Below are 22,772 nucleotides of genomic sequence, written 5' to 3' on the forward strand. Positions count from 1 at the left end.
TCTAAAATTTCTCACCTGCAGGGGGAAAAAAAGGATAAAACACCCTCAAAACAAAGACTCAGGGTGGGCTCCCTCCTTCCCAGGCATGAACTTTTTATTTGTTCCTAAATTCTAAGGCTCACCCTGAGACTTGCAGCCAGGGGAGTCGTGGGCAGCGGCTGCCCGACTGGGGCTCACCCCCAGCTCCTGTCTCCAAGGTCCCCTTTTCTCTGACTTCCCAGTGAACTAAGGCAGCCCCACCGTGGCTCACTTCCATCACCATGACCTTCACTTCCCAGTGAGCTAACAGCTGTCCGGCCCAGCCTCCCTTCGTTCCTATAACATTTCTAGAGGCCAAAGCAAAGCCCCGTCTAGTCTCCTGTTGTTTCTTCTGCCCTAAGTTCTCCCTTTATCTCACTGTCCCAGCATTAATCTCTCAAACCCATCTGGACGCGTGTTGCAAAATCTTTCCTACACAAAGTGAAGAACCAGCTCACTGCAGGCAGGCCTGAGGCAGACCTGCTCCGGGCTGCCCCTGTCCGGTAGCAGTATGACCTAGTGGAAACTCAATAAGTGATAAATTGAAGCATAGTAACTTCCATCTTGAATAAAAAACTGCTGTTTGAAATTCTCTGCTATTGTTAGATAATCCCTTGTCCTGTGAACTCTGTCATTGTAAACTCTGTCACTTTAAGACAGTCTCTTATTCTATAAAATGACTTTGTTTTTAGTTCAAATAATAGAAAAAGATAAACTTAACTGTCTGACCTTGCAAGCTAGCCATCCAATGTAATAGACTAATATGGACTAATACTGATAATAATTCCCATATTCTTATGCCAAGTACTAACTCATTATGTATTCAAGGTTACAACTGTCTGTAACAATAACTCACACAGAGCCCTTTATAATATCTGCAAAGAAGCTCGAAAAGTATAAATACGGGAAACTTCCTGTATGTGTTGCTCAGAGATTTGGAAGAGACACCTCCCTCTGGGCCATCATTAATTAAATGACTCCTAATTAATTGGCTCATTAAGGCGTCTTGTATCTCATTTGCTGATTTATGATACAACAAAATGTATACCGATTTCACAACTGATGATGCAGTTCTTCTTTTTATTTTCCCCAACTACTTCTACCAGGAACCAAGACCTTTGTCCTTATGAAGAAGAGAGCAACTCTGCAGAGCTATTGATAGGCTCTTAGACGTGAGCCTCCAACACCAGCTGTTCCTGTGCCTCTTTTTTTTTTTTTAATTTTTATTTTATTTATTTTATTTTTATTTTTTTAAAAAATAAATCTTTATTCAGATTATTACAATTGTTTCTCCTTTTTCCCCCATAGCTCCCCTCCACCCAGTTGCCACCCCACCTTCTGCCTTTACCTCCCCCCCCACTGTCCTCATCCATAGGTGTGTGATTTTTGTCCAGTCTTTTCCTGAACCCCCCCATACCCCTTTCCCCCTGAGAATTATCAGTCCACTCCCTTTCTATGACCCTGATTCTATTATATTCACCAGATTATTCTGTTCCTCCGGTTTTTAATTCACTTGATGTTTAGGTTCACTTGTTGATAGATATGTATTCGTTGTTCATAATTTTTATCTTTACCTTTTTCTTCTTCTTCCTCTTCTTAAAGAATACCTTTCAGCATTTCATATAATACTGGTTTGGTGGTGATGAACTCCTTTAGCTTTTTCTTGTCTGTGAAACTCTTTATCTGCCCTTCAATTCTGAATGATAGCTTTGCTGGGTAGAGTAATCTTGGTTGTAGGTTCTTGCTATTCATCACTTTGAAAATTTCTTGCCACTCCCGTCTGGCCTGCATAGTTTCTGTTGAGAAATCAGCTGACAATCATATGGGTGCTCCCTTGTAGGTAATTAACTGTTTTTCTCTTGCTGCTTTTAAGATTCTCTCTTTGTCTTTTGCTCTTGGCATTTTAATTATGATGTGTCTTGGTGTGGTCCTCTTTGGATTCCTTTTGTTTGGGGTTCTGTGCGCTTCCTGGACTTGTAAGTCTATTTCTTTCACCAGGTGGGGGAAGTTTTCAGTCATTATTTCTTCCAATAGGTTTTCAGTATCTTGCTCTCTCTCTTCTTCTGGCACCCCCATAATTCTGATGTTGGTACGCTTGAAGTTGTCCCAGAGGCTTCTTACATTATCTTCAACTTTTTGGATTTTTTTTCCTTTTTGCTTTTTCGGTTGAGTGTTTTTTGCTTCTTTGTATTTCAATTCTTTGACTTGATTCTTGTGTTCCTCTAGTCTGTTGTTGGGTCTCTGTATAATATTTTTTATTTCAGCCAGTGTATGTTTAATTTCTAGTTGGTCCTTTTTCATATCTTCGAGGGTCTCGTTATATTTATAGGCCTTTTCTAGGATATTCTTGAAAAGCCTTATAACCGTGGTTTTGAATTCTATATCCAGTCATTAGTTTTCCTCCATTTCTTTCGTTTGTGATCTGTTTCTTTGACGCTGCATTTTCACTGCTTCCCTGAGTTGGTGGGGTAGATTTGCGTGCTAGGTTTCCTATATGGCCCAGTGGGTCTGCCTCCCCAGTTAACCTGAGGTGGACACTCTTGGTGCACCCCTTTGTGGACTGTGTGTACAGCCTTGTTGTAGTTAAGTCTTGATTGTTGTTGGTATCACTGGGAGGAATTGACCTCCAGGCCAGTTGGCTGTAAGGATCAGCTGTGTCTACGCTGGGAGAAGTTCGGTGCTGGAGACAGCCTTATAGGATTAGACTTGCCAAATTGCAATAGCCTCTGTACTCAGCTTGGATGGGGTGGAGTCTCAGGGCGGAGCAGACAGTCTTGGCTTCCAGTCAGCCTTGCCCTTGTGCGTGCGCGCGTGTGCGCCTTCAGACCTCTGCCTTCCCCGGCTCCCAAGTCTCCACCCGAGAGTCCAGATTCCCCCCACAAGAGCGTGGGTCCCCAGGGGCTCGCCTAGAACTGGGGTTCAGTGCAGTCAGAACTGGGGTTCAGTGCAGTCAGGAGCTTCTGACTCCCTTCTGCTAGGGAAAGCCTGTGGCAACCTCCGCAGCCTTTGTGCACACTGGCATGCGCACCACCATACCCCTGCCTGCCGGGGCTCCCCCAGGTCTCCCCCGGGTCTCCGAGTCTCCGGGCGCCTTTCTCTCTACCTGACAGTCCAGACTCCCCCTGTATGAGCCTGGGTCCACGGGGTTTCGCCCAGGACTGGAGTTCAGTGCAGTCAGAACTGGGGTTCAGTGGGGTCAGGGGCTTCCTTCCCCCTTCCGCCAGAGAAAGTCAGCCAGGCTCTCAGTCGCCCTTCCTCTCTGCGCGCACAAAGACCCTTTTCCCTACCTCCAATTCTCTGTGAGCTTTTCTCTTTCCTTCTAGTTGTAGAATTTCCACTCAGCCAGTTTTCCTGTGGTTCTGGACGGTCCGTTCTGTCCTTTAGTTGTAATTTTGAAATTGTTGTGCAGGGCAGCAGTTTAGGTGCTTACCTATGCCGCCATCTTGGTTTCTCTCTGTTCCTGTGCCTCTTGAGAGCAAACTCAAAATGCAGCATTTAATTTATTGTGTTTGAAATTCACTGAGCTTCTTGGATCTTTGGAATATAGTTTTTAATCAAATCTGGGTATATATTTTTTTGGCTGGTATGTCTGTATAGATATAGATAGACACTTTTTAAAAAAACTCATTGTTCTCTGGTGGAATTCTAATTACACACAAGTTAGATTGATATTATCCTAGATCATGGAAGCTTTGTTCATTTTTGAGGCTTCCTTTGTCTGACTTTTTTGGGAGGGAAATCCTTTACTCCTCAGGCTAATAAGACTGCTCTATATTCAAACACCACAGAGACCAGAGAGGCCCTCAGGGGAAAAATTATATAAACCTGATGTGAGCCCCTAATTTCAGGGGTCATATCATCTCATTTTCTGCCTGCTTTTGGTCACTCCCCGGTGCCTTTAAATTGTTGCTTTTTAAATATTTTGTGCAGAGTTTATCCTTGTTTTCTGAGGAAAGCTTTGTTTCATGTAAGATGTTCTGTCATTATCAAGCTGGAAGTATCTGAGATCATGACATTGAAATTCCATTAAAACCTTTCAAAGAAGGAATGAAAGCTCTCTATGAGAGAAGCGCTGGCAACGTGATGAAGGAGTTTAGACAGAGTGTGACCTGGTTTGGCCCAGGCTTGTGGTAGATCTCTCCGGCGGAATGGCGTGGGTGATGGGTCTGAAAGGACAGGAAGAACTTGATTCAGGGAATCCAGTTAGAATGTTGCAGCAATTCAGGTGAGAGTCATCAAGGGCCAGAGAGGTGCTTCTAGGGAGTGAAAGATGGGCTTGAGCGATATTTAGGCAATATAATTGGCTGAAATCAGAGACTGAGTCGATGTCAGGGGGGAGGTCTGGCATGCTTCCCAGATTTTTATTTTGGTGCTGAATAGCAAGAACAAGCCGTCACTGAGACAGGGAACATAGGAGGATGAACAGATTTAGGGGCAGAGGCATCGAGGAGTTGGTTGTTTTTGTTGCCTGTACACATCCAGTGTAGCCTTTCAATCACTTAGTTTGGTATGCTCTAAATATATTTAGGAAAAACAAACAAATAAACTGGATACCTCAGTATTTCACAATAATATCTTGACTAATAGAACTTCAAATTTATTATGTTCCTCTCCAGCAATTTTGGGTTTCTAAAATATATTCCCAGCATATTGATTCTGAGCAGGACAGAATTCCAATATTTATTTTCAGTATTCTTATTTTCCCCAATCTCCAAAACATGCATTATGCCTCCAAGAGGAACTGTTGGTATGTGGTTGTCTTCCAGTATCTTTTTCTCAATAGTTTCTGTAGATATAGAACATGGACATACATGAAAAAAACACACACGTATAATTATTAAAGATTTCCCATACTACAAATGGAATAATATTCTGTATTCTTTTCTTAATCCTTTACAATGAAATCTAATTATGGAACTCCATTAAGATTTTGATTGTTTCAATGATTTATATAAAGAATATATTAATTCTTCAAATGTTTTAGAGACTACAAAATGCCATATGAAAGTTATTCTTTATTGCTGTATAATTCAAACTATTTTGCACTAGAAATTTTCCAAACCATGCTTTCTCAAATTATGCTAAGCAGATCAATATTTACACACAGATATTTTATAGTGTTGAAAGTGTGAACACTGGATTTTTTCCCTACATGTGGGGTTGGTTAACTGAAGTCTGAATGAAGATGGTTGTTTCACAGGGTTGTTCTGTGGATTTCAGTTGAAGCTAAAGATGACTTGAAAAATTAAATTGCCTCTTACCACCAAATGACTAGGAGATACTTGTGAAGCCAGTGAAAAAGAAAGACGCTGAGTCACGGACACTATTTACTAGTTTTAACTCTTTGATGAAAATAAAGCTCTATGCTTAAGTTCTTGGAATCATATTTTTGAACATAGTAACAGCTTCATTTTCAAGCTATTATCTTGATTCTTTATAATCCATTTCCCATCTTCCTTCTTCCTCCTCCTTCCCCTTCACTTCCAAACAATTTATTTAACTTTCTAAAAATATCCTGACTCGATCCATTTCTCTCTCTTCCTCTGCTACTAGTCCAATCACCATTTTCTTGCACAGCCTCTTAACTCATCTCCTGTGTCCTAACTTGCCCCGATATGTTGGCCACCTTGTTGCCAATGACGTTTTTTCTAAAGCAAAAAAGTCCTTCAATTGCTTCTTATTCTCCTTGTGGAACAGGGGGAAGGGGATAGTCTTCTCAGTCTCATCCTTAGGTTTCAGCTTCATCTTATATTTGTTCCTCTCCCATAGAATCCCAGCTTTCCTGAATTTCTGTCAGTTCCATGTTTTCATTATGCACACAAATCAGTGAATGCTTTGGAGAATGTTTCAAACATACTGTTACCTCTCCATTTCCTAGGCCCAATTTACCCACCACTCAGGTACCTTTTTAGGTGACACTTCTTTCAGAATAACTTTTTTTGACTGTTCCTTGCCACTAGAGTACCTTGAATTTCATCTTTCGTAACACAGATCAAATTTGTCAAAGCTTCTTATTCAGTTAGCTGCCTTTACTCTACACTGCAAGCTCCATGGGGAATAGGAACATGTCTTACTGATTCTAGTTGCCTGGCATTTAGTAGATTCTCAATAAATATTTATACAAAAATGTGTCTATTCTAAAATCTTTTATTATTATTTTCTTTTTCAAAAATACGTTTTTATTGATTTCGAGAGAGGAAGGGAGAGGGAGAGAGAGATAGAAACATCAGTGATGAGAGAGAATCATCAATGGGCTGCCTCCTACATGTCCCACACTGGGGATTGAGCCCCCAACCTGGGCATGTGCCCTGACTAGGAATGGAACCATGACTTTCTGGTTCATAGGTTAACACTCAACCATTGAGCCACACTGGCTGGGCTATTCTAAAACCTTTTAAAGAAGCAGACAAACTATTATTCTACTAGTGTAAAGCCTTTAAAAAGCAGGAATTAGATCCTTAGGTTTGACTTGATTCCTATTTATACCCATTTCAGACTCTCTTTGAAGACATTGAGGACTATGAGCTAAAAAGCCAAGTCATTCCCTGGCCTGTTTTTCTCAGTGGTTAGAGTGTTGGCCCACAGGTTCAATTCCTTGTCAAGGGCAATCTGTACCTCGGTTGCAGGTTTGATCCCTCTTCCCAGTGGGGGTGCATGCAGGAGACAACCAATCGAAGTGTCTCTCTCACGTCAGTGCTTCTCTCTCTTCCCCTCCACTCTCTCTAAAAATCAATGGGGAAAAAATATCCTTGGGTGAGGATTAAAAAAAAAAGCTAGTCTGACATTTGCATCAAGAGTGTGTCTTACAGTGTTATATGTTGACTAGAGGCTCAGTGCACGGGATTCGTGCACTGGTGGGAGGCATGGCCTGTGGGGATTGGCCTGCTGTGGGAGCAGCAGCTCATCCTGGTCAGCCAAGCAGCTGTGGACCTGCCTTCTGAGCGGCTGCTCCTGCTGCAAGAGCAGCCACTCATCCCGTTCAGCCGAGCGGCACTCCCACTGTGGGAGTGCACTGACGTCTGCCCCCTAGTGGTCAGTGCACTTCAGTGGTCAACCAGTCATTCTGGTTGTTCCACTGTTTGGTCGCTGGGCTTTTTTTATATAAGATTATATCTTAATAAAGTAGGGGGAAAAGAGTATATTCATAATAATCAGAAAATAATCCCTCTTGGAATTCAGCAATAAGGGGCACTTGAGTGAGAGGGTTTATTCATTTTGAAAGCCATATATGGCATCCCAACACTTCCTATTGAGACTCAGGCAAGAAGGCTAGGACATCTGACATTATTCACATAAGAGTGTCATGTCTACTTCTTGCAATAGAAACAGAGAAGAGCAGTTCAGGACAGAAGTAGAAATAGCAAGAGCTGTAGAAACGTGGTTAATGAAGTTTATGTTTCCATCTTAAGGCTAAGATGGAAAGCCTGCATTTGATCTCTGAGTTTAGAACAGTTGCAAAGTAGACCAAAATGTTCCACCTTTAGTGGACCATCCTATTACCAGGAAGTGACTAGTCTGGCATATAGCAGTGTGGGGTGTAGAAAAAATAAACAAGGATTAGAAATACAAATTTAGGACAAGGGAGAGGCAAATCCATACCAATACTGACACAGATGTCTACTCTGGTCACAGCTGCTTAAGAGAATCACCTATACCCTGCTGAAGAAGACTTGGTAGGTGACAACAGAGTATATAGCAGTTCTATTCTTATCCTATCTAATAAAAAGGGTAATATGCAAATTAACCATCACTCTGTCACAAAGATGGCGGCGCCCATAGCCACAAGATGGTGGCGCCCAGTCCCCTCAGCCCTGCCGGAGTCCCCCAGTCCTGGGGGGGCGGCTGCTGAGAGCGGGCAGCATGAGCGGCCTGGCGGAATGCTTGCTTCATCACTGTGGCAACGAGGCAAGCATCCCGTCCCGGCCACAGAGGGCCTCTGGGCCACAGAGAGCCTCTGGTCAGTGGGCGCGGAGTGGCCAGGCCCTGCAGAGAGCAGAGAACCACAGAGAGTGGGCCTAAGCCGTCAGGGCTCCCAGATTGGAGAGGGCTCCCTTGAGGGGTCCCAGATTGGAGAGGGTGCAGGTCGGGATGAGGGACCCACCCCCTGTGCACAAATTTCATGCACCGGGCCTCTATCCTATCTAATAAAAGAGTAATATGCAAATTGACCATCACTCCAAGACACAAGATGGCCATCCCCATGTCATCAAAGATGGCTGCCCCCATGTGGACACAAGATGGCCACCACGAGATGGCCAGCAGGGGAGGGAAGTTGGGAGGGACCAGGCCTGCAGGGGAGGGCAGTTGGAGGGGACCAGGCCTGCAGGGGAGGACAGTTGGGGGGTATCAGGCCTGCAAGGGAGGGCAATTGGAAGGGGAGACCAGGCCTGCAGTGGAGGGCAGTTGAGGGGGGACCAGGCTTGCAGTGGAGGACAGTTGGGGGGAACCCAGGCCTGTAGGGGAGGGCAGTTTGGGGGGGACTAGGCCAGTAGAGGAGGGTAGTTGGGGGAGATCAGGCCTGCAGGGGAGGATAGTAGGGAGGGGGACCAGGCCTGCAGGGGAGGACAGTTGTGGGGGGGCAGGCTTGCAGGGGAGGGCAGTTAGGGGTGACCAGGCCAGCAGGGAAGGGCAGTTAAGGGTGACCGGGCCAGCAGGGGAGGGCAGTTGGGGGCAACCAGGCCTGCAGAGGAGGGCAGTTAGGGGCAATCGGACTTGCTGGGGAGCAGTTAGGCATTGATCAGGCTGGCAGGGGAGTGGTTAGGGGGTGATCAGGCTGGAAGGCAGAAGTGGTTAGGGGCAATCAGGCAGAGGCAGGTGAGCAGTTTGGAGCCAGCAGTCCTGGACTGTGAGAGGGATCGGGCCTAAACGGGCGGTTGGACATCCCTCAAAGGGTCCCAAATTGGAGAGGGTGCAGGCTGGGCTGAGGGACAACACCTGCCCCCCCCCCTGCCCCCATGCACGAATTTCATGCACCCAGCCTCTAGAGTTATTTATAATTAGTTATACATTTGTATGCGAGAGAATCTTAACCAACTTAAAGACTCTATCCAAATGTCTCCAGCTGCCTGGGAGAGAATGTGAAACTCCAGTCCTCCAGTTATTGTATTCAGTGCATCAAAATATGTCTGAAACGGAAGATTGATGGACTGGGTCAGTCCTCCGCCACCACCACCCCTCCACAGATGTTCACATTTAAATTGGTAGTATTTCAAACATTTCACGTAAATGGATAGGTTTAGCATCTTCACTCGGAACAAATTTCTAATAAAATATGAAGATGGGAACAGGTCTTGAAAACTGAATGTGGAAATAAAACTTTAAATGATAGTCAGGGTTTCTGCTCTCTCCTTCTTTATCTCTAACACCATTTCCTTGTCCCTGCACCATTTCTCTGATAGGTGGTGGTAAAATGGAATCACAGGTAAAGTTTTAGAAAATTTAGGTTATTTATGTTTTATTCACAGCCCTTCCACCATTCAAGAAAGTTAATTAAATAATTAAGTTAAGGCAATGCATTGCAATTTTTCTAACTGATGGACAGAATCTGATCCTTAGGGAGGAATAAAAGGTCTAAAGTATTTTGGGAAAATACTTCATAAGCTATGAAAAATAAATTGTCAGTCAAAAGGGCTCGACTTCTAAAAGTTTGTTTCCTCCCCTACACAAGCATAATATAGCCCTGTATAAGAAAATGCTACTGTACATACTAGTATAGGACTTCAGTTGAAAATCCCTTCAGGTGATGAAAAAGGTAGCCATCCACTTGGGGAAACGGAGTACTTAGGAAATGGGTTCCTTTCGTTAAACAGATTCTTGTCTTAGTGAGCCTTGTCATAGTCCTAGTAATGGAGAAGGCTGACAGACAACTTGATGGAAGCAATTATCCCTATGAACCTCCCTGGAGGTGACAGCTCAGCCTCACCTCCCCGGAGGGCAAACACGTTTCTTTCAGAGTTGAGACCAGTGCAGAAGTGAGTCCTGAGGCTAGAGATGAATGCACGCTGTCATCTTGGTATACATAAGAGAGCTCCTTCTACTCCCCTGTTTTCAGCAGATTTCCTTTGACCTCAACATCTATTTATCTTGGCTGAAGGCATGTGAGTTAATGGAAGAGAAATTGCTCACCTTGATGTTCAAGTGAGCTTTTCTTTTTCTCATTTTATTTGCTGATTGTTTCTTTAAAAACTTTTATTGATATATATTTGACAAAAATTGAATATATTTAAGGTGTACAGTATGTTTTAATATGTGCATACATTGTGCAATCAAACTAATTAATATATCTATCACCTTGTATAGTTACCTGTATATATGCTTGTGGGGGGTGAGGACACTTGAGATCTATTTTCTTACCAAATTTCAAGTATACACTGCATTGTTATTAACTATAGACACCATTGAAACATGAAAATTGAACTGGAACGCGTGGTGTTCCCCTGGGCAGGATGGCTTCCAGGGTTCTTGTCCCAGTTGGTTCAAAGAGTGAAGAAGGAAAAGGTGGAAATTTATTAAGAAACAAGCACAGACTCCCACGTGGGGAAGGGGAGAGAGTGTCCCACTAAGTCCCTTTTTTCCTACAGTTTATAAAGGCTGCAGTTATTTGTATCTTGATATCCCCTCTGATTTGTCACTATAGCAGCTTCAGAGCTCAAACTTCACATGAAGTTCCCTCATCTTCTCCCTTATTGTTTTCTATTCCCTTTGGCCTATCTCTTCCCTTTCTGAATGAGGGGCTTCCTTCCCTTTCTTCTGTAAATGCATACCTTCTGCAGCTCTCAGCTCCCTTATTCTGTGGAAATATACCTTCCGGCAGCTCCCCTATTCTGTGACTGTATACCTTCTGCAGTTATCAGCTTTGCAGCCCTGTGGTTTTCCCACGGACCCCTTAATTCCTAAAATGTCCTAAACCTGCCTATTTTACCCCTAAAAACTCCTTTCACCATGCTGTACATTAAGTCTCTAGAAATTAGTCATCTAATAACAAAGTTTGTACCCTTTATCTCCTCTTCCCACCACCCCTTCCCCAGGCTCTGGTAACCACCATTTGATTCTATTACTATGAGTTTAACCTTTTTTTGGTTTTTAAGATTCTACCTATATATTAGATCATGCAATATTATTTGGCTTTCTGTGTTAGGCTTATTTCACTTAGAATAACATCCTACAGTTTCATCCATATTTTTGCAAGTCACAGAATTTCCTTCTTTTTAAAGATTGAATAACATTCCATTGTATATGTGTATACCACATTTTCATTATCTATTCATCTGTTGACAGACACATATCTTGGATGCTAACTGCCTATCATGTCCCAAAAACATTCCTTTACTCAGTTATTTACTTGTTTATTTACTTGTTCATTGATCAAACATTTATTGAGCACCTACCATGTATGAGGAATTGTACTGAGGGTAGGGGTCAAGATGACTATAAAAATAAATAATACTGCCTTGATTGGGCAGCCTAGTTAGTTGGAGTATCAACTCATACACCAAAAGGTTGTGGGTTTGATTCCTAGTCAGGGCACATATCTAGTTTGTGGGTTCAATCCCCATTCAGGGCACATGGGAGGCAACCGACCCATGTTTGTTTCTCACATCAATGTTTCTCTCTCTCTCCTTCAAATCAATAAACATATCCATGGGAGAAGATTTAAAAAAACATGAATAATTCTGCCTGGCCCGTGTGGCTTAATGGCCTGGAAATCCAGATTTTTTTTTCATATAAAACATCCTAAAATTTAAATGTTGACACCTTATTTTAAAAAATACTGAATGAGCTGAACAACAATCATCAAATTTCCGAATTCAGCCTACAGGCCTCACTATGAACCAGGAAGTTGCTGGTTAGTTTGATTCCCAGTCAGGGCACATGCCTGAATTTTGGGCTTGATCCCAGTAAGGGGGAGTGCAGAAGGCAGCCAATCAATGATTCTCTCTCCCTTACTCTTTGAAATCAATAAAATATGTATTTTAAAAATGAGTGATACCATCTAGTATCAGAGATAAAGGTGTAAACACATTTTCACAAGATATAATAAGATGAAAAAAAAAGAGCAGTCGTGATTAGCTATGGAATTAGAAGTAGATAAACTGGAATTGCTGTTGGAGTGTGAGTGGGGCAGGAAAACTGTGGGTTTTTCAAATTATACTCCTACTCCTGAAATTTCAATTCCAAAGGAGACAGGCATTGCTCCCACCCCTCATCATACCACTCCTTTCTCATATAGAATCCCATTGAACCACCATTACTAATAGGATCATGCCATATCCCAGGGGTGCTGGAGCACAAAGAAGGTTGAGGGACATTGAATTAAGAGGATATACAAATTGTTTCCCTGAGTGGTTCAGTTGGTTGAGCATCATCCCGTGCACTGAAAGGTCACAGGTTCAATTCCTAGTCAGGCACATGCCCAGGTTGTGGGTTCGGTCCTCCTGATTGATGTTTCTCTCTCAAGTAATGTTTCTCTCCCTCTCTCAACAAAAATCAATAAATATTTTTTTTTAAAAGAGGATGTACAAATTACTATGAACATGAGGGGATCCTGGAGGACTTCATTGAGAAGATGGCATTTTTGCTGCATTTTGAAGGATAAGAAATTTGTCAGTACAAAGAAGGGTATTCTGGGCAAACGATGCAATTTACAAAGGCATAGAATCAGGAAAGTGGAATTTGTTCTATTTAGGAAGCATCAAAGATTTGTATAACTAACTACAGCATAGGTATGTGTGTGTGTATGTGTGTGTAAGCTGCTGGACATGGTAGATACTATAGTTTGGCTCCATCTTTCCATGAGTGGGGTATATTCCACTGAAAAGTTTTCACGCTGTTTTTTAGAGAATAAGCATCCATTGTCTCCACAATATCTTCTCCATAGTCAAATTCAAATTTAGGAAGAGCCTGAATTAGAATTATATACTATATCTCTAGCTTCTATCTTGTCCCTATCTGTTCTTTTTAGACAACTGCGTTTACAGGTTTGATATGAACCAGTGGCTGAAAAATATTCCCTCTGTCAACTGGTTTATCTTGTTACTGACATGAATAACCAAATTCAATTGGGTTAAACAAGCTGGAACACTGTCAAAGCCATTAGCAATATAAGAGCCTCCAGCCATACAGAACTCTTTTTGTAGATCTTAGAGGTTTCCTCATGAAAAGAAAAACTCAAACTAAAGGAAAAAATGTGTTTCATTTACAAGCTCAGTCCTCTGGGGTCTTCTCATCAGCTCTTTGGTTTGATATTTTTTTTCCTATCATTTTTCTTGAATATTAGGAGCAGAGATAGCTTCTTGATAGTCTCAAATGTACAGTTTTTTTAGGGGGTAGGATTAAGAACCTGGAAATATCAAAGTTTGCATATTGTCCAGATTTTCAAAAGGAAAAAATAAAGAGGGGTTGTAATCAAAACCAAGGCGGAGGAAACTGATACCCTTTCTGCCTTTTGAGAGATCCTTTTGCCCATTTCCTGGAGCCACTGTTGTATTTTCCCTGACCCAATCTCACCAGACATCTCCTAAATTCAGGTGCCTGCCAGTTCCCTGTAGATACATAGGTAGAGAGGTTGACTACTGTAATAGACAAGATGATAGACTCACAGGACTGTCAGAAATAGAAAACATTGATAGACCTACATAAAAACTTAAATGAACTGCAAATGGATCCGTATTAAACAATCTCAGTTCCACTTTCAGATGATCATTTTTCTTTAAAGAATGCTAGAGGCCCGGTGCATGACATTCGTGCACTGGGGGTAAGGGGTCCCTCAGCCCAGCCTGCGCCCTCTCGCAGTCCAGCACCCCTCGGAAGATGTCTGACTGCCAGCTTAGGCCCACTTAGGCTGGCAGTCAGACATCCCCCAAGGGGTCCTTAGTGCTGCTGCGGAGGTGGGAGAGGCTCCCGCCACCACCGCTGTGCTCACCAACTGTGAGCCTGGCTTCTGGCAGAGCGGCACTCCCCCTGTGGGGGCTCACTGATCACCAGGGGGCAGCTCCTGCATTGAGCGTCTGCCCCCTGATGGTCAGTTCGCATCATAGTGACCAGTCGTTCTGCCATTCGGTTGATTTGCATATTAGGGTTTTGTTATATAGGATACCATTGCAGGCAAAAGTGATATCTGATGTTGTCTATTTAATAACTTAATTAAAATGTCAAGAGAATAGAGATTACCTACGCCGGCCTGATGCATTTTTGAGTATCACACAGTCCCTGCTGAAATGATCGATCAAGCCAGATGTACAAGATGAAATGGAAACCCACACCATTTTCCCTTCTCTTTTGGACCTAATCATCTCAGTCATGTGATGATCCTGGGTCGAAGTAAATGAAATGAAAGCAGAAAGAAAAAAAAAGGAGGGAGTTTTAATGCCTCCTATAGCTTCCTTTTCACAAAGTGCTAATGGGCAATATTATACCTAACAGTTATGCAAGCACCCTTGCACCCTAGGGCTTTGGGCAGATTGTATCTCTTTTGAATTTTAGGCAGGAGGAGATGAGCTCCAATTTTCACCGAATCCTCTTGTATTAGAGATTTAGTTAAGTCCTTTAAGCTTAATCTCAACCTTTGTTTAGAAAATAAATGGTTGATTTCCAGTGGCAAGCTCCAAGAGTTCAGTTTGCAAGGAGCACTACCAAGTTTCCTTAAATGCTCCTCATATATTGCTTGTGACAGAATTACTCAAAGTGCAGGGAAAATAGATTGCTGGTAGTCCTCCTTCTCCCAAGCTCTGTCTTGGGAGCAGACCCAGACAGGAAGAAGACCTGTGAAGAGTGCTCTATTTACCTTCTGGGCACCAGAACTTTAGCTGCAATGGCCAGTTGGGATTCCCCTGACCTGGTGTCCCATCTTCAATACCTGGAGAGGTCTTTTGTCTCTAGACTTTGTGGAAAAAGTAAAATATTAGTTGAAATCATTGAAACTACACTTGGGAATAGAAACTATATATAGTTTATAGTACATTCACTTCAGCATAATTATTCATTATAAATTATTATTTACATTATTTGTATATATAAAAGCCTAAGCGACCATTACAACCGAATGACCAGATGACCGGAGCGACTGGTCAACCAGTCGCTATGACAAGCATCGACCACAAGGGGGGCAGATGCTCAATGCAGGAGCTGCCCCCTGGTGGTCAGTGTGCTCCCACAGGCAACCTCCCGTGGCCAGCCAGTGGTGGCTGGTGGCCTTTCCTTCCATGCCCGGCCTGACGACTATCACCTCCTCTCCCGACCCCCCACTGGGGCCTTCGGCCCCGGGCTGGGATGGGGAGCCAGGGGTGGGTGGCAGCAGACGTGGCCCCTTTCCCAGGGGGGCTGAGGGCCGGCTTCCTCCTTGGGGCCAGCAGCCAACCTCCCACACCCTGTCCCTTCCCAGGGCCGGCAGGCCCCAATGGCCCGGCCCTGATCAGCCCTGATCGCCGGCCAGGCCTAGGGACCCCACCCATGCACAAATTCGTGCACCGGGCCTCTAGTAATATATAATTACTTATTATAAGTGAAATTTGTAGGTTTCTGCCAAAATTTCAAATCCCTTCTTTCCAAGAATAAGCCAATGTGTGTTGGCTGTCTCTGGTTTGGTCTCATTTGGATTTCTTTCCTTTTGTTAGCTAGGTCCCGTTTATTCTCATCTCTATGATTTTTTTTTTTTAATCCTCACCTGAGAATATTTTTCCATTGATTTTCAGAGTGTGGAAGAGAGAGGGCAAGACAGAGAGAAATATCAACGTGAGAGAAACACATCGATTGGTTGCCTCCTGCACGTGCTCTGACCAGGGTCTGGGCTGGGGAGAAGCCTGCAACCGAGATTCGTGCCCTTGATGGGAATCAATCCGGGGACCCTTTGGTGTGCAGGCTGATGCTCTATCCACTGAGCAAAACCAGCTAGGGCTCATCTCTATGATCTTTGCTGATCTTACTAAGATGGTCATTTCTTTATATGTCAGTGTTTACCAGTAATACCAAAACATTTTTGGTCATTGAATTATTTCATTGGTTGGTCTTTATCAAGTGTACTAATAGAAGGTGACACTCCCCCACACTGCTGGCCTCTGGGTAACCCTCTGGAGCAACTTCTCTTTCCATTTGCCTGGACCTCTGCTTCCTGCCACTCCTGGGCACTGTCTGATTGCTCTCTCTCAAGTAGCCTGCTCCCTCCACGTGCTTCTTAAGAGCGGGACTGAAGGGAATTGTTAAATCGTGCTGCCCTCAGAAAGAGCGTTCAGACTGAGTTGAAAATGGACCCTCCATTTGGTGGAAAGATGAATGTGATGCCATTTCCTATGTAAACATGACTGAATTTGCTCCCTGGCTGCTCTTGGCATTCAGGGGTATTAATCTTTCAAAAGCATTCTCAGCGTTTTATGTGACATTCCACAGTGACGCAAATAATTTTAAGGAATATCCTGAAATACTTCCCAAATGCTCTTAAAAGATAAAAAAGCACTTAATAGACATCTTCTGAAACGTTAGGAAGATTGGGTCACAAAAATCAAACAAATTTCAAGAATCAATCAGCAATCAAGCATTTGTCGAACACCTATATCATACCTCTGTTGCTTTGTCTATATTTTATTAGCAATAACGGATTACGTTCAAAGCATATTATTTGGGCTGTTTGTTATGTTATTTGTTATAGACGGCAACTTTCATGTAATTATAAAACACATTTTAAAAATGCCTGATGTGTAGATTCTGTTGAGTAAATATAACATAATAGAGAAAGCATTGTGAACACTGGTAGCATAGCATGCAATTTGAAGGTGAATTATGTGCACATGTGTGTGAATGTATGCATATTGACTAAAATCGCTTTCTGTTTCCTCAGCTTGACTAAACTTGACACAGGCTTCTTCCTGACTCCAGCCCTGACCTCCCTTCTCTTAGAGCATTTATATAAGAAAACTTGTCATTATGAATTATTTCCCTGCCCCTTCGTAAATCTTTGAAAAAGCCTCTTGCCAGTTGTACACCCAGAACTGTCTTCCCAATGGCCCGAGAGATAACACTTTGAAATGTAATCATCGAGGAAGCCTAGGCCCCTGTCTGCTGGTCTCTGAGGTAGGGTGGGAGCCCATGGGCAATAAATAGCACAGATAGCCTGACCACAGAGAAGAACACGGTGTTCTGTTCTGTTAGCGCAACCCTTAGTATTTCCTGAAATGTTCTTGTAGCAGACACAGACTTGCACTTTTCAGATGTTTCTCAAGAGAGACCTGCTGCCTGGCTGTGAGCAATCCCACCAGCTGAAGGCCTCCGGCTATTCCTTCACAGTCCATCTCAGCTTTCACACGGACGGACGGACGGCGTGCCTCCCCTGGAGTGCTCTGGAAACGACTAAGCCAGTGTGGTAGCTGTCATGTGCTTCTCAGGACTGCTCTGACCAATAATGGGTTGAGGCAGGGTAGGCACAAGGTGCCACCAACCTCATGATGACATTGATGAGCGAATCTTGATCTGGAGCTCTCCTAGGGCCTGGCAGAGTCCTTGCTGGTCTGCGACGAGTCTGAAAGCTATCCCTGCCCAATCCTGCCTTCTTTCTTTCCATGGAGCCTTTCACATTCCTCACTACATCTCAGGGTCAGCTTCCCAGGGACATGAACCCCAACACTTCACCCAAACAAACATATATATCAGTAATTTTCAACTGGTGAGCAGCAAGAATTTTTAAAACATGCAATAACTGACTATTTAGCCAGGGGCATTGACCTCTTTTCCCCTAGATTGTCAAGTAAAAAAATGACAACAGCCAACATAATAGCCGTGTGGTGTGAGTGCATCAAAAGTATACCTATTTTTTGTTGGATCTGCAAAAAGTATATTTTTTGGTGTGCTGCAGAATTTTAGTAACTAGTTTATGTGTGCCATGAGATGAAAAAGGTTGAAAACTTATATATATATATATATATATATATATATATATATATATACTATATATATGTATATCAATAGATATTAAAACTATAAAGACTAAACATTAAAACGGAAAGGAGTAAGTGCTGCCGGCAAGTGGAACCTCCCCATGAAATTTCTAATATAAATGAAGAGACAGTCATCAGATGATTTTTGTGGCAGGATAGTAAGAAGCTTGGAAAATCCCTGGGCAAGTGGAATGGGGAAAGGGAGACAAGAAAATGAAACAGGGCCAAACAGTTTGGGCAGCTTGCAGCCAGCTTGTGAATCAGAAACCTTATCTTCCTCAACCAAGGACACTTGCAAACAAACGTTTTATACCCTCCTTCCCTAACCAAAGAATACCTAGCTTACATCACCCTGGCCTGGGAAATAGAGAACAAAGACCCAATTAATGCCATTTGTGCCAGCCAAACCCAAAGTTGGGCAACAAATAACAATAATCCCACTAAAGCCAGGCAGAGCTAAGATAAAAGTGAAACAGACCAAAGAATAACCCAAAATGCCCCTTATACTCTCATTGTGATGAATCAGCATATTAAAAATGCCCTTGGAAAGCTCATGAATATTCTACTGAAACTCTCCCCTAAGATTCTCGCCTGCAGAAAAAATAAGGATAAAAAGCCCTCAGGACAATGACTCAATTCAGCTTGTTCTGGAGCACACCCTTCCCGGGCATGAACTTTGTATTTTTAAGGTTTCCTACAAAACTTGCAGTCAGGCCTTAGTTGGTTTGGCTTAATGGATAGAGCGCCGGCCCGCGGACTGAAGGGTCCCAGGTTCAATTCCGACCAAGGGCACATGCCTGGGTTGTGGGCTCGATCCCCAGTAGGGGGCATGCAGGAGGCAGCCAATCAATGGTTCTCTCATTATTGATGTTTCTATCGCTCCCTCTCCCATCCTCTCTAAAATCAAGAAAATGTATTTAAACAAACAAACAAACACACAAAAAGCTTGCAGTCAGGGGAGCAGTAGGCATCGGCAGCTCAACCTGGGCTGTCTCCAAGGCCCCCTTTTTTCTCTGACTTCCCAGTGAGCTAACAGCAGCCCCGTCCAGGCCCCTTCTTTTCTATAATATTTCTAGAGAACCAAAGCAGAGCATTGCCTAGTCTCTCTCCTGATGTTTCTTCTGCCCTAATTGCTTCCTTCGTTTCACTGTCCCAGGCATGAATAAACATACTCTCAAACCCATCTAGACTCTTGCCGTGAAATCTTTCCTACATGAAGTCAAGAACCCACACACCACAGGCCGGCCTGAGGCAGACCTACTAGTCCCTGTCCGGTAACAATTTTCACTGTATGAAAGGACCAACCACAGGCTCTCATTAAATATCAAGAGTGTATTCAAATTACTTTACCCTAAAAATTAATTTTGAAAGGTTTAGAAAATATGACTACTGAGAACTAAAGTATGACTTATATAATACTAATATTAACAAGAGTTGTCTTTTTTGAGTACCTACTATGTGCCAGGTATTATCACTTTATATACATATACTTTCTTTTGTGTTTTCTCAGTATGTCTTTTTTTTTTTTTTACCAATTTTATTAAGATGTACTTTTCTTATTTAATCTTCACAGTAGTCTATGTTATTGCCTTGTTTATAGATGAGGAAGCCAAGGTTTGAAAACTAAGTAAATTGCCAGAGATCCCAGGAGGCAGGCCTCAGATCCAGGTTAGAACAGAAGGACGCTCCAGTCCTTCCTCACTACCCTACAGTCGCGGTTCCTACATGCCAAGGCCATACAGGTGCCAGAATGACTACTTCACATGCACTATTGTATTTAATCCTCACAACAGCCCCTGAAGACAGGTACAATTGTTATCTACATTTTACACATAAAGTAATTGAGTCCAAGTGAGTTTCTGTGATTCAAAAAGAATAAACCTCATAGGTAGAAGAGTTGAGATTTAGACCAAGACAATCAGATTTCAGAGCTTAGCTCAGCTGTAAGCTGTGATGCTTGCATGAGGGTGACCTGTGCTAATCCTACTTCCATAGATCCACAGAAAGAGAATTGTCAGTTATATCCAAGTTAAAGTCATCACAGGAAGTGGAAGGACTACCCGGTGGCAGCTTTGCTAAAGGGCATTCTGTACTTAAACTTTCGTCTCTCCTTAGTGTTGACATGGCAGGATCCTATCAATCAATGTTATTTGCCTATTAAACCTGTCTTCTGCTTTTATAGAAATTGAAGTTGAATGTGTGGTAAGCCCCAGAAAGTTGTGCGCACTTTGATGTGCTTAGAGACCTTCCAGGTGTTCAAATGAGAAGTGACAGACTGGTCTTAACTCTGCACTGAAATATTTCACCAGAACAGTTTCTGAGTCTGAGCCTTTCCTCTTTGAGGTGTGACAGAGAAAAGAGTAGACGGAATGTCTGCCTACATGTCATTCCTTCAAACCCCACTTTCATGTCCCTGGGCCATTCCTCAAGCTGTTACCTCCAACTAGAATTCTCTTCACTCTCTACCCAAATCCTTTTTATCTTTAAGATCTGGCTCAGACCTCACTTTCTTCATGAAAAGTCCCCAACCCTTTCCCTCTGCACAACCACCAACCATATTCTTTGAGAGAATAACTGACTTCTGTGCTTTACTTTATTATACCTTTATTCTAGCATCTTCCAATATGTATATGGGATATGCACATTCTACGGTATATGATATTGCACATGCCTATACACATCCTAGATGGTTAGTTTTTTTTAAAGGCAAGGACCATGTATTTTAATTATTTTTGAACTTGCTGTGCCTAGCCATAGTGTTTGGCACTTCTGAATGGTCATGTTGTTAGATTTATGTTTAAGAATCTAAGAATATTTAAAGGCTTAGACAGATATTATTTAATCAGATTCTGTAGGACGGAAACTTCCAGTAGATGTGTCAGAACATTCACTGATCCACAGATTTGTTAATAACCTTGTCTGAGACAGTGTGAAGCCAGGGGCCATGTTTATCTCATTTCACAATGGTACATCTGGCATGTAGCATGAGTTCTGCTTATCACATAGTTGCTGAACCAACATTGCCAGACCATTATTCTTACAAGCCTGCCATAAAGACACAATGTACACTCCTACCTGTATATTATTAGCATGAAAAAGCTCTTATTTTAAAAATTGGATTCCCATGCCAAAAAAGGGGAAGTAAACCTTCGTTAAAATAGAGACTGGTGACCTGCTCCATCAGTGTACTCATAAATTTCTTCTTTCAGGCATTGTGTGGTATAATTGAGCAACAATCCAGATTCCTGCGACTTTCCCCCCGTTTATTGGCTCATATTACAGCTAATGGTAAAATGGGTTCTGATAAATCATGTCTTTATATGAGCACTGAAGAGCAGCCCATGAGCTAATACGCCAGGTGTACCGCAACTAGCTCAAACGCCTCTCCTTTTCTGGCAGAGCTTCAACCACTGCACTCCAATCTAACATGGTTTGGCCAGCCCTCCCACACCTGGGAGACCTTTAATGCTTCTGAACACACATACAGTCCTTCATCCCCACACCCACCCACCCACTCACCTGCATGCCTTTCCCTAGCCTGAGCTTCATAATGGACCTCATGTTTCGTTTACAAGGACACTTTCATTCTCCCCTGAGGGTCCTGTATATTCTTCAGTAAACTCAACGCCCCTAGATGGTGACTCACCCTGTGATGGATTGTTTAAAGTCAGAATGATGGTAGGGCCTGAGAGAAAATGAGAAAGGTGGAAATTTGTCAGAAATCAGACTCAAGGAAATAGTGAGGAGTTTTGTCACTATGTTCACTTAGAACAGGTTTAGCACCAACAAAACACAGGTTTTTCCCTTTATAAAATTTCTTTATAAAGAACTCTTCTTTATGAATGCTTATAGTTGCATTATTCATAATAGCACAAAGGTATAAATGACCCAAATGTCATCAACTAACTAATGGATAAATAAAATATAGTATCCAGCCAAAACCGGTTTGGCTCAGTGGATAGAGCATCGGCCTGCGGACTCAAGGGTCCCGGGTTCGATTCCGGTCAAGGGCATGTACCTTGGTTGCGGGCACATCCCCAGTGGGAGATGTGCAGGAGGCAGCTGATCGATGTTTCTCTCTCATTGATGTTTCTAGCTCTCTATCCCTCTCCCTTCCTCTCTGTAAAATATCAATAAAATATTTTTTTAAAAAATATAGTATCCTATATAATAAAAGCCTAATATGCAAATTGTTCAACTGCAAGTTTGACTGCTCGCTATGATGTATGCTGACCACCAGGGAGCAGCACGGAACATGGTGGGCATCGGCGACTTGGCGCTGGCAGCAGATGGCAGTGGAGGCACTGCCGGCCCTGATGGGCCCCCATGAGAGTGGGACCATGGCAGGATGGTAGAGCAGGTGAACGGGTGGCACCAGGCCAAGGCGGTGGAGCAGGAACCCAATCGCCCCGCCAACTGCCCTGCAGACGGCAACCAGCAGTGGTGGTGGGGGGGGACGGGGCCACCGCCTGGCTCCCAAGCTCTGAGGGAGCTGGGCGGCCCCGATCAATTGCCCTGCAGGCAGGATGGTGGAGTAGGTGAGGGGACAGCTCCAGGCCACAGTGAGATGCCAGGAGGGGCTGCGGGGCTGTGAGGCTGGGGGCACAAGCTGAGGCTGTGAGCCTAGGGGTGCGAGCTGGGTCCCAATCCCTGCAGGCCACCCCGAGGGACCCAACCCATGAGCAAATTCATGCACCGGACCTCTAGTATCCATATAATGAAGCATCCTTTGGCTATAAAAAGGAATGCACCATTCTTACATGCTACAATGATGAATCTTAAACATGTTAAGTAAAAGAAGCCACACATTCATTTCATGATTCTACTTATATG

Source organism: Plecotus auritus (assembly GCF_963455305.1).
Source record: "Plecotus auritus genome assembly, chromosome: 5".
In the NCBI taxonomy this organism is placed as follows: domain Eukaryota; kingdom Metazoa; phylum Chordata; class Mammalia; order Chiroptera; family Vespertilionidae; genus Plecotus; species Plecotus auritus.